Below are 13,796 nucleotides of genomic sequence, written 5' to 3' on the forward strand. Positions count from 1 at the left end.
TCTCTCTCACCCTCTCTCTCTCCCCCCCTTTCTCTCTCTCTCCCTCCCTCTCTGTCTCTCTGTCTCCCTCTTTCTCCACCCCTCTCTTTCCCTCTCTCTCTTCCCCTCTCTGTCTCCCTCTCTCTGTCTCCCTCTTTCTCCCTCTCTCTCTCCCTCCTCTGTCTCTTTCTCTCTATCTCTCTCTCCCCCCTCTTTCTCTCCCTCTCTCCACCCCCTCCCTCTCTCTCCCTCTCTCTGTCTCTCTCTCTGTCTCCCTCTCTCCCCCTCTCTCTCTGTCTCTCTCCCTATCTCTCTCCCCTTTTCTCCCTCCCTCCCTCCCTCTCTCCCTCTTTCTCCACCCCCTCCCTCTCTCTCCCTCTTTCTCCCTCTCTCTCTCCCCCATCTCTTTCTCTCCATCTCTCTCTCTGTCTCTTTCCCTCCATCTCTCTCTCTGTCTCTTTCTCTCCATCTCTCTCTCTCCCCCTTCTCCCTCTCTCCACCCCCCTCTCTCCCACTCTCTCTCTGTCTCTCTCTCTCCCCCTCTGTCTCTCTCTCTCCCTCTTTCTCCCTCCCTCTCTCTCCCTCTTTCTCTGTCTCTCTCACTGTCTCTCTCTCTCCCTCTCTCTCCCTCCCTCTCTCTTTCTCTCTCTCCCTCTCTCTTCCTCTCTCTCTGTCTCTCTCCTCTTACACATGCAGAAAGAAGAGATATGTGAGGAGACAACAAGAAGGTGATCATCCACCAGCCAGGAGCAGAGCCCTCACTGGTAACTGAATAGGCCAGCACTTTGACTTTGGACTTTCCAGCCTGCAGAACTATGAGACATAAATTTCTGTTGTTTAAACCACTCAGCCCAAGATATTTGTTACGGAAGCCTCAGAAGACTAAGACCAATTCTCATACCAAAAAGTGGGAAGCTGCCATAAACAAACATAGAAGCCTGTGGAGGTGGCTCAGGAGTTGGATAACAGGTAGAGGCTGGAAGGGTTTTGAGGTACATGTTTGAAATATGAACCTGGAAGGTGATTCTGATGAGGTCTTAGATGGAAATGAGTAACATGCCATTGGGACTGAAGGAAAGCCAATCCTTGTTATAAAGTGGCAAAGTACTTTACTAAACCGTGTCAAAGTTGGCAGAGGTTGGTTCATGAGATTTAAGGAAAGAAGCCATCTCCACAACTTACAAGCGGAAGGAGAAGCAACAAGTTACCCAGAAGCTCTAGCTAAGATAACTGATGAAGGCAACACCACTAAACAACAGATTTTCGATGTAGACTAAACAGCCTTCTATTGGAAGACAATGTCACCTAGGGCTCTGATAGCTAGAAAGAAGTCAATGACTGGCTTCAAAGCTTAAAAGGATAGGCTAGCTCTCGTTAGGGGCTAATGCAGCTGATGACTTTAAATTGAAGCCAGTGCTTATTTACTATTCTGAAAATCCTAGGGCTCTTAAGAATTATGCTAAATCTACTTTGCCTGTGCTCTACAAATGCAAAGACAAAGCCTGGATGACAGATAGCACATCTGTTTACAGCATGGATTATTGAATGTTTTAAGCCCACTGCAGAGACCTACTGGTCAGAAAAGATTTGTTTCAAAATATTAGTGCTCATTGACAGTACACCTGGTCACGCAAGAGATCTATCTGATGGAGATGTATAAGGGCATGTATGTTGTTTTCATGCCTGCTCATTCTGCAGCCCAGGGTTAAGGAGGGATTTTGACTTTAAAGACCTGTCATTTTAAAAAGACATTTCATAAGTCTATACTATCATACATGGTGATTCCTGGGAGGGATCTGGGCAAAGTCAATTGAAAACCTTCTGGAAAGGATTCGCTGTTTCTAGATGCCATTAAGAACATTTGTGATTCACGGGAGGGGGAATTTTAACATTAAATTTGAAAGATGTTGATTCCAACCATCTTGGATGACTTTGAAGGTTCAAGACTTTAGTGAAGGAAGTAATTGTGGGTGTGGTAGAAATAGCAAGAGAACTAGAATTAGAAGTGGAGCCCAAAGATGTGATTGAATTTCTGCAATCTCATGATAAAACTTGGGTGAATAAGACGTCGCTCCTAATAGATGAGCCAAAAAACAGGTTTCTTGAGAAGGCATCTTCTCCTGGTAAAGATGCTGTGAACACTGTTGAAGAGATAACAAAAAGGGTAGACAGGTTGGCTCTCACCTGTAATTCTAGCACTCTCAGAGGCCCAGGCAGGCAGATTGCCTGAGTTCAGGAGTTTGAGACCAACCTGAGCAAGAGTGAGACTTTGTCTCTACTAAAAATAGAGAAATTAGCCAGGCATAGGGGAGGGTTGTCTTGAGTCTAAGAGTTTGAGGTTTCTGTGAGCTAGGATACCACAAAAGCACTCTACCCAAGGCACAGAGCGAGATTCTGTCTTAAAAAAAAATAAGAGAAGAGAAGAGGAGAGGAAAGGAGAGGAGAGGAGAGAAGAGAATTTCATAAACTTAGTTGATAAAGCAGCAGTAGGGTTCAACAGGATTGACTCCAATTCTGAAAGAAGCTCTATTGTGGGTAAAATGATATTAAATAGCATCCCATGCCATGGAGAAATCTTTAATGAAATGGAGAACCAAACAAGGTAGCAAACTTCACTGTTGGCTTATTTTAAGAAATTGCCACAGCCATCCACCCCAATCTTTAGCAACCATCAGCCTGATCAATTAGCAGCCCTAAACATCAAGACAGTATCCTCCAAAAGAAAAAGAAGAAAAAAGACCCACTGAAGGGCCAAAAAATCATTAGCATTTTTAGCAATAAAGATTTTTTTTTCCAATTTTTAATTTTTCCTTTAGCCCCTTGGTCTTGATATGTTGCTCAGACTGGAGTAAAGTAGCCATTCATAGGTGCAATTTCAGATCATGTAGCCTCAAAGTCATGGCCTCAACCAATTGTCCTAAATAGCTGGGACTCCAGGCATATACCACTGTGCCTGGCAATAAGGTATTTTTAAATTAAGGTACATGTTTTAGATACATAATGATATCAGACACTTAATAGACTAGTATCATGTAAATATAACTTTTTTTTTTAAAAAGACACTATTGTATATTACTTTGTTGCCCAGGGTAATCCTGAACTCAATCTCGATCTTCCCACCTCAGCTTCCCAAGTAGCTCAGACTATAAATGTGTGCACCACCAGCTAACCCCAAGTTTTATATGCACCAGAAAGCCAAAAAATACATGTGAGTTGCTTTATTATGATGTATACTTTATTACAGTGGTCTGGAAGTGAACCTGCATTCTCCAGAGTATTCCCATATATTCTATGGGTTTGGGCAACTGTGTAATGACAAGGATCCACATTACAATATCATCCAGAATAGTTCTACTGCCCTAAAACATTCCCTGTGTGCCACCTGTTCATCCCTCTCTACTTCTATCTGAACACCTTGCAACCACTGATCTTTTTAAACTGTCTATAGTTTTGCCTTTTCCAAAATGTTGCCTTTTAAAAAGCAACATATTATACAGCACATCTTGGCTGAGAAAACTATAGAACCAGCTACAATGAAGTACTGGAAAAAGTTACTGTAAAGTTATTTTATAAATAACAAGAGTAGATGCCACATAGTATCAATATCATCACAAAGCCCAGTGAATCAAACCACTGAGGTACAGTGTTGAATGAAATTGTTCACATGTGCAGAATACAAAGCAAATATTGCTATCTGTGTGGCGCGTATATGAGGGAGAAGAACTTGACAATTTTATTTCACTGTCACAGAAAATCTATGCCATCAGTGGAGAGATGTCTGCTAATGCTATGGAAAGGGCTCTTTATATATAAAGGGCTCTTTAGATCTTCCCCCGTTTGCCCTAATGTTAATAGTTTATGTTAGTGTGGCACGTTTATTACAATCGAAGAACAAAAACTGCTCATTGCTGTGGAAGCAACGTGGGCTTTAATAAGCCACTCATACCAGGAACAAGAGGCAAAGTTTGGGATCTGAGTACAGGGAGACAACAGTAGAAGAAACTGCTGCATAAAAGCAAAATCTGCAAAGAGTGACACCCTCCTTGAATGAATAAGGAAAAATCCTATGACACAAAATCACATCATGGCCATATGTATGTGTTTTGTCTTTGGATCAGGATAGAAAGTAAAAAATATATATTTTTCCTTGACCTTTCCTAATTTTAAGTGTCAGTTCTACCTATACGGTCCTTAAAACTCCAAGACAACAATTGAAAGTCAATAAGATATATAAAAATTAGCTTTGCGCAGTGGCAGTATCATAGCCAATGAGGTTTACCCAAGGCGCGATTATTGCTAATAGGTTATAAAAATTATAGTTTGTGAAATTATCAGAAACAGAATATAAAAAAACTATGTTTGATACTACACAATACTTCAAGAAATAGTAAATGGAAACAAAGATAGGAGAACAGAAAAAAGATCCTTTAAATTGACCAATCTGATTTGGAAAGGAGTTAAATAGAAGTTTAGAAATGTAAATATTAGCAGTTGATATTAAAATCCCAATGTATGGGTTAAATAGTAAATTAGACCGACCTGAAGAAAGAAGAATAGACCTAGAAAATATTTCTAAAAGAATAACAGAGACTATAGCACAGAGGGACAAAGAAATGAGAAAGACCTTAGGAGATGTGGAGGATAGATAGAGTGGGAAGACCTTGTGTGTGTTTCCTCCTAGGGCCCAGAATGATGAGACAATAAGGCGGTATGGACTGATTTTTACTTATCTTGCATATGATCTTTTGTTTTCCTGCATCTGGATGTGTATATCTTTCAATAATTCATGAATATTCATTGAATAATTCAAATATTTGCCCTTACTGGTAGTAATTTTTTCTAGCATTTGCTTGTTTGAAATGATTTTTCTTTTCCCTTTCTCTTGAAAGCTGGTTTCGCTGAGATAGAGAAGACATCATTCTGTCATTTCTTGTTTTTATTTCTTTTTGGAATCATTGTCCAGCTAGTGGTCAATCTTTTTTTCCTCTACTTTTGATATCATCTTTCCATCTTTGATGTACTACAGAAACTGCTAAAGAAAACTTAAGGTAGAAAAATGATCTCAAGAATATCTAAGCTGTGATGGGAATGGTAAGCAAAGAAAAAAAATTAAATAAACACAATTAAAGGTAAAAAATAATATTCATATGGCTACTTATTTCAACATAGAATTAAATTCTTATACTACATTCTCCAATTACAATGCAGTTAAGTGGAGAATAATGATAAGATAATAATTTAAATAATTTCAAACATTTATAAATTTTTAAAAACCTTCAATGGAAATTTAGAAAAATGATTAAGCTAGAAAATAATATAAACAAATAAGATAAGTACTACTTATTAGAACATGCAGAGATAAATTTACAGTTTTAAATGTTTATTAAGATGAAAGAAAGTTAAAAATCAGTGAGATAAACATCTAATTAAACAAATTAGGCTAGTTGCAGTGCCTCACACCTATAATCCCAGCACTTTGGAAGGCTGAGGTTGGAGGAGGCTTGAGGCCAGGATTTCAAGACCAGGCTGGAGAACATAGTGAGATCCCATTTCATTAAAGAAAAAAAGAAAAATTAGCTGGGTGTGAGGGTGTGTCCCAGCCACTTGGGAGGCTGAGATGGGAGGATTGCTTGAACCTAGGAATTTGAGGCTCTAGTAAGCTATAATTACACCACTGCACTGCAGCCTAGGTAACAGAGTGAGACTTTGTCCTAAAAAAATTAGAAATTTTTAAAACTTTAAAAAACAACAAACTGGAAAAGAACAACACAAACTCAAAAAGGTAAAGATACAAAAAAGGTAAGAATGGACACAAATGAAAATAGAAAACAACATTGAGTCTGTCAGCCAAGGCAAAATTGGAATGATTAATACAAATGACAACCTCTGGTAAAGAAGATAAGGAATTAATTAACAAAAAATACGTCTCAGATATTTTTTAATATTGTATGCAAACTTATGACAGAAAATTTTGAAATGCAGGTAAAATAGACAATATATTTTCTCTAGAAAAATATAAATTACCAATTGAAAATAGAACTCTGCATATGGCAATAAATAAAACATCTGTATGGCAATGTAGCAATAAAAGAAATTGAATTGCTAGATCAAAATAGTCCCATTAAAAAAAAAACTCTACACCTAGACAATTTTTTGAGTTTCACCAAATATTTAAGGAACATATAATTTAGATCTTACGTATGTATTTTCAGAAGAATATAAAAAGGAGGAATACTCCTAACTTCTTTAATGAAAATGGTATGAGCTTATTAGTAAATTCAGACAAGTATACCAAAATGGGTGGAGGCAAAGTATGGGCTGAATATGTCTTGAATAAAGAATAAATTCTAAATGAGATATTAGCAAACTAAGCCTTCCAATGTATAATTAATTAATGTAACTTATCGATTTCAAATTGGTTTCATTACAGGAATGGAAGTTGTGTTCAGTATTAGAATAACTGTAGAAAAACTTACTATTATCATAATAGAAGCAGAAAAAGTATTTTATACATTGAATGATCATTCTTGATGAAAGGTCTTACTAAAATAGGAACAGAAGGAACTTCTTTAATTTTATAAAAGATATCTACACACACACACACCCCCAATCTAGCAAGCATAATACTCTGTAGTCATACTTTAGAAACATTCCCTTTAAATGTTTCTAAATGAGGGTGGCACCTGTAGCTCAGTGAGTAGGGCACTGGCCCCATATACCAATGGTGGTGGGTTCAAACCTGGTCCCCTCCAAACTGCAACAAAAAAAAATAGCTGGGCATTGTAGCGGGAGCCTGTAAAAGAGAATTGTCTAAGCCCAGGAGTTGGAGGTTGCTGGGAGCTGTGATGCCTCAGCACTCTACCAAGGGCAATAAAGTGTCTCTAAAAGAAAAAAAAAATCAGAAATAAGAAAAGATGGCATTTCTTTTCAACATTGTTGTGGAGGTCCTAGGCACTGTAATCAGGCCAAAAAAAGAGAAATAAAATGTACTCAGATTGGAAGGAAAGAAATAAAACTGTCATTATTTGTAGCTGGTTGTCAACATGAAAACATGAGATTAATCTACAGATAAAATATTAACAATGTTGCCAGCCGTAAATCATTATAAAAAGGTCAACTGCATTTCTATATACCAGCAGCAAATAGACAAAAATTTTTAGGGACAAAAAAAAAAAAAGTATGTGACCTCAGAGAAAGACCCATTTGTAGACATTTATCTATGACAGAAATGGTGGTGGAGATAGGGGAGAAAGGAAGAACTTCCCAATAAACAGGTGCAGAAAAATTGTGAACAAGGAAGAACCTCGGGGGGGGGGGTGAAGAAAAACATAAAATTGTACCCCTACCTCACATTATGCTAAAAATAATAATAATAGTTCCAGGTGGATTAACACAAATTCTAAATACAAAAGGCAAAATTAAAACAAGAGATAATAGTCATGACAGCAGACAGAAAAGAATTTTTAAATAAGAATAAAAAAGGCCTAACCATAAAGAAAAAAACTGATAAATCGTATTACATTAAAATTATTAACAAGAACTTCTGTTCCTCAAAACACACTATCTTTAAAACTATAGTTGTCTTAAGATAAAATGTTTAAAATTTTGCTGAGTGGGCTCAGCACCTGTAGCTCAGCGGCTGGGGTGCCAGCCACATATACGGGAGCTGGCGGGTTTGAACCCAGCCTGGGCCTGCCAAACAACAATGACAACTGCAACCAAACAATAGCCAGGTCTTCTGGTGGGTGTCTGTCGTCCCAGCTACTCGGGAGGCTCAGGCAAGAGAATTGCTTAAGCCCAAGAGTTGAAGATTGCTGTGAGCTGTGATGCCACCACACTCTACAGAGGGTGGCATAGTAAGACTCTTGTCTAAAAATAAAAATTTGCTAAGCTAAAAAAATTAAAAAGTGAAGAAAAGCAAAAAACTGAAGAAAGTTATTTACTTACATAAAATCGACAGTGATTAGAATGCAGACATAAGATATTCTTACAAATCACTTAGAAGTCAGCAAGTGATAAATAGAAAATAATAAAGAGATATAAATGTCATAAGTAGCTTCAATCTGGAAACATCTCAAATGTCAAGGAAGAGTAGTATAGATAATTATGGTACACTCAAATATTGTAAAGATTTTATAACTTTTAAAATATTGTAAAGATTTTATAACTAGTCTTGGGTATACCATGTAAAAGTTTTGAAAAATAATGTTAAAATTAAGAAATAGAATGTTATAGTAGAATGTACTGAGGGTTTTTCTCAGTAAATGTTTTTCTTATTTTGTTGATTTCTTAGAGTTTTAATATGGACTTTTGTTGTATAGAAGTTAAGATATTTATGTATTTGAATTTACCACTCTTTTTTCTTATGAATTCTGGCAAATCCCTTTTTCTGTTTCTTTTTTTTTTTTTTTTTCGCTAAGCATTTTCAAGAGTCTGGCATTACTGATTATTCTTTTTCTTGATTTAATTATAAAACTGTTGCATATAATTCATTGAAACAGTTATTAATTATGTATATTGCCTAGCATAGCACCATGTACATAAGACCACTGAGTACATATTACCGAAAAAACAGTTTCAAATTTATATTCTAATGTTAAACTTTTTCACCTTAGGTTGTTCAATAATTTCTTTAACACAAAACTTAAAATCAAATTGCTTTGGCACATCTCACTAATGAATAAAACCAATGGAGAATGATGTTTTAATCAGCATAAATTCCATATAATTCTTACCAGTTTGCCTACAAGTTTTAAGGACTTTTTTTTTAAATCATTAGTAGAATAGTAGTTGCTTCCTGAGGGTTTGAGAGACAACAACAGACATTTGAGCCCTATATTTGGGAAAATTACCCTTTTTGTTTAGTCCAAAAGCCGAAAAGGTTTCAGGCACCAGTCACAGAGTGTGTCACCCCTGAATGACACCTGAATACACGTCATTCACAGCAAAAGGAGAGCTTCAGTGTGTTCAGGCAGGAGATTACACAGAGAGCCTTTTCAGAAATGAATAGAAGTACCTGCAATTGGAGGGCAATTCTTCAATCTGTTACCAGGACTCCGCTTACCCTCTTTCTTGTTTTCTATTCCAAGCCATTTTCTGCAACAATTATGACAAGAATAACTAAAGTCAGCCATTGTTTCTGTGCCCTTCACCGTGTATCCAAACTCCTGTACTGACCCTTATCAAAATCCATAGTCGGAATTTTTATGATTAATAATGCTATGTTACTATTTTATAGAGTTATACTATTAAAAATGAAATAAGTATGCTAAAGGCATATACCTTTTCATGGCAATAAGACTGACCAGTGAAACTGTAAAGGTATTGTGCATAGGAATACATGACTAAGAGCTTAATACTGTAAGACATTTTTCCAAATTGTTATGGGAAATCAGGGTTGAATGAAATAAGGAAGTCAAAGTGCGTGATTTCTAAGCTGATGCTCTAAAAATGGTTTTTCAATTCTAGAGGACCAAAGAATAGGACTTAGACAAGACTCAGTGTGCGTAAAGAGAGAGTTGAGATTTGCACGCATAGAAGGAGGGAAACCTCCAATCTGGAACATAAGCAAAAAAGTACAAAGCGTGCTTCTTCATGTGTGTTTGGAGGAGGGAGAGGAGTGCTGGCTGAGGATTACAAGAAAATGTGAAAGGGGGGTCCTGGGTGCTTGGTAGACAGAGGTGGAGAGGCTGGCAGGAAACAATAATTACCCAAAGCCTTGAGGTCGAAACCAAGATCAGAATCTGAGCTGTCCGACCCAAACTGGAAGATATCTGGGAAGGCAAATCTGATTATGTCACACCCAAGCCTCGTCTTCTTTTATCATTTCTCACTGTCTAAATACAGAAGTCCAACCTCCTTAATAAAGGGTTACGACGTCCTCTTACATTACCCTACCATATTCATCTTCTAACCTAAGAAAGTTTGTCCTCCAGCCACTGCAAACTTGCCCCACATGCGGTCCAGGCTACGTTCTTTTATGTCTCTGTATCTTTCTTGCATGGTGTGTACTGCCTGTTTGATCCTTCTCCACTAACCATTTTCCAGACCTCTACCCATCAATCTAACCTTCATGACTCCCCTTAGGAGGTTTTGGCTGTTCTCTTAGGGACAACATCTCTTCTTCCATTGCTTTGTAACTTTGTTTGCTCTGATAATTACTTATTTATCGATTTTCTTCCTTCTCTATTTGGACTACTCAAATCCAGAGAACACATCACATTCTTATTTATACTTTCATTCTAATCCATGTCAGATGATAGAAAGATCTCTGTAATAATAGGCCTAACATTTCACTTAAAAAAATAGGTGTCGACTCGGCGCCTGTGGCTCAAGTGGCTAAGGCGCCAGCCACATACACCTAAGGTGGCGGGTTCGAATCCCCAGCCCGGGCCCGCCAAACAGCAATGATGGCTGCAACCAAAAAATGGCCAGGCACTGTGGCGGGCGCCTGTGGTCCCAGCTACTTGGGAGGCTGAGGCAGGAGACTCGCTTGAGCCCAGGAGTTGGAGCTTGCTGTGAACGTGATGCCATGGCACTCTACCCAGGGGGACAGCTTGAGGCTCCGTCTCAAAAAAATAAAAAAAAAAATAGGTGTCTAAGAAATGGGATTGATCCATGAGGAGCTGTATTCATAATTTAGATTTTCCAGAGGTAAATCTCAAAGGCAGGGCCTCGTGTCTTCTGACCATCTAAAGGTACACTCCCCGCTCATTGTAAAACCTAATTTGATGTGATGCTACGGGCAAAATCCCAGAGTAAAACTTTACTGGGATTCTTAAGGTTTTTTTTGTTGTTGTTTGTTTGGTCTTTTTTGAGATAGAGCCTCACTCTGTCATCTTTGGTAAAGTGCTATAGCATCATAGCTCACAGCAAAATGAGCTATGCTCAAGCTCAAAATCTTGGGCTCAGGAGATCCTCCTGCTTCAGCCTCCTGAGTGCCTAGGAATCCAGGCTCCACCGTGACACCCAGCTAGTTTTTTCTATTTTTAGTAGAGACGGGGTCTTGCTCTTGCTCAGTCTGGTCTCCTGAGCTTAAGTGATCCACTTACCTTGGTGTTTCTTAAGATTATTTTTACTGATCTTCAGGTTTCTAAAAGCTATAATTTTTTTTCCAATACAGTAAAGTCTAATGTATTTGAGAATATCTAATTACGCTAAGACAAGAAAACAAATGGTATGGGTGAAACTCAGAAAAAGCATAAAGCATACATAGTAATTCAATCATTAGCTTATGATTTATAGGTAAAGTTCGCAGGTGTGTTAAGTACATTTATAGACAATGGGTAAACAAGTAGTGTAAAGATATATAAAAAATCATAATGTCAAAATATCAAGAGTAAGTCAATAACCTCTAAAACATACCAAAGATATAATTAATAGGATATATGATGAGAAAAAAGTTACTTAAAGATAGAAAGATGTATAAAGACTAATTAATCTGGAAGGCCGAGGCAGGTGGATTGCTTAAGCTCAGGAGTTTGAGACCAGCCTGAGCAAAAGTGAAACCCCTTCTCTAGTAAAAAATAGAAAAACTAAGTAGGCACTGTGGGGGAGTGTCTGTAATTCCAGCTACTTGGGAGGCTGAGGCAAAAAGATCACTTGAGTCCAAGTGTTTGTTGTTGCTGTGAGCTAAGATGATGCCACTGCACTCTACCCAGGAGGACAAAGTGAGACTCTGTCTCAAAAAGAAAAAAAAAAAAAAAAAAAAGAGACCAATTCATGATCATGTTACCGCCTGGGCCATGATAACACGTGATTCCATTCCAGCCTCACATATTCTTAACCCAAGAAAGATAAATAAAAACCACAGTGGCTCAACAGTGGCCTGGTGAGTTGTGGCCAGGTATACTTGCACCTGTGTTTTCTGACAGGGAATATATGTATCTTTGGCCCCAGATGCCTCCTATTTGTGGGCCCATTGTTCAACCCCTAACTAAGATTCTCATAATCATATCAACAGCTGGGAAACCTGATGCAGCAAAGGAGATGGGACTTGGCATAAGGGATTCAGGTAGTATAGTATCCCCACTTGTAACCTATTCTAAGTATATTAACCCACTCCATCTCTTTCCCCTGACTTTTATGACACTGCAAGATTTAATAAAATGTAATTTGGGCATATTGATTTTGTCCATGAGTCTTTGTGCTCATGACCTCTGGGATAGCTTAACTGGTAGTATACTTGGAGGATATTATGCTGTCAAGGTCATTCCCTATCGTGACAAGCCAAACTGTAGGTTCTACTGAATTCTTTGAACTCATATAGCTCAGGTGATGTGAATAAATGAAAAAAAAATGACAGAAGCCAAGAAGATGATTTTTTCAATCAAGAACAAAAAGTTTGTGCTAATTATATAATCATGAAACATTTCAAGAAATTCTTTGTGATTAAGGACATAATTACCTGGTTAAATACTAAGAGCAACAGGCCCGGCTGCACACATTCAGGAAAGGTGATGGAATGGAGTTGGTGAAGTTCTAACCCAGGAGGACAAATGTGAACTCCAATCTGCTTTCTGTCAGTTCCCAGGTGGGTGACTTAGTTGGGTTGCTTAACTTTACTGAGCCTTTCTTTCCTCACATGACAAATGAGGAAATAACTCTGTGAAGGTATTTTATAGATATAATTAAGAGTTACAGTCAGTTCACTTGAAGAAAAAGAGATTGCCCTTGATAATGTGCATGGGTTTCATCCAATCCATTCAAGGCCTTAAGAACAAAAACCAAGATTTCCCTAAGAAGAAAGAATTCTGCTTCTGGGCTTTTGGGGCGTGTTCTACAAATTTCAGATTTGCCAGTCCCCACAATTGGAAACATATTATATAATTTAAATATATATATGTATATATATTTGTGTGTGTATATAAATTTTCTTCTATATATTTTTTCCCCCTCCTGGAGAACTCTGATAGATACACCTTTTCTGCCCCTATTTCAAATTACTATGAATTTTATTTGAAAAATAACAAAATGCTATGCCAACTTAAGGTATTGTCATCCCAAATATGTAATTTAAATTGATGACTATAAATGTACCTATTATATAATTTTATAAAATTCTTTTTATAAAAAGACTTTGAAACTTAATTACATATATTGCCTAGAATAGTGTCATGTACATAAGACCACTGGATAAACATCACTGAAAAGCATTCCAAATTCTTATTCTAATTTTTCACTTATTATGTAAATTATTGAACAGAAGGGCCAGTTTTCTTTTTTTTTATTATTATTTTGGATTAACATGAGTAACATGAGGGTACATTATTTGTGTTTGGAAGATAAAGCCTGAGTTGCTGTTGAATCCTTCACTCACCCAGGTAGTGGGCCTTATACCCCTACATTGCACCTGTTAGGTGGGAGCTTACTGATGCCCCTCCCACCTTCCCCTTTTTTGAATTTAATTGTGTTTTTCTCCTGTGTGGGCCTGTAGTTGTTGACCTATCATTTCAACATAGTATTGAACACATGGCATGCTTGCTTTTTCATTCTTGAGACACTGAGGAGAATGTTCTCCATATCCATGCAGGTAAATCTAAAAGATGCAAAGTCTCTGTCTTGTTTTATAGCTGAATATACTCCATGGTATACCTATACCACAGTTTATTAATCTATTCTTGTGTTGATAGGCACTTGGGTTGCTTCCACATCTTTGCGATTGTGAATTGAGCTGCCATTAACACTCAAGTGCAAAGAAATGCTAGTTTTCAAAAGGGAAGACCGTGAAGAAGAAGTGAATGATGCTTATGAACAATTGCTTTGAATTACCTGTTCTTTAAGTCCTAACTTAATAACTAAGATGAAAAAAGACAGTT

The 13,796-nt window shown here is 37.5% G+C and overlaps 1 pseudogene; it reads left to right on the forward strand.

Moving 5' to 3' along the window:
- The first annotated feature begins 4,218 nt into the window (after positions 1 to 4,218).
- On the forward strand, positions 4,219 to 4,340 carry LOC111726555 (annotated as a pseudogene).
- The last annotated feature ends 9,456 nt before the right edge of the window (positions 4,341 to 13,796 follow it).

Source organism: Otolemur garnettii, unplaced genomic scaffold (genome assembly GCF_000181295.1).
Source record: "Otolemur garnettii isolate 467f Iridium unplaced genomic scaffold, OtoGar3 scaffold00070, whole genome shotgun sequence".
Lineage (NCBI taxonomy): Eukaryota > Metazoa > Chordata > Mammalia > Primates > Galagidae > Otolemur > Otolemur garnettii.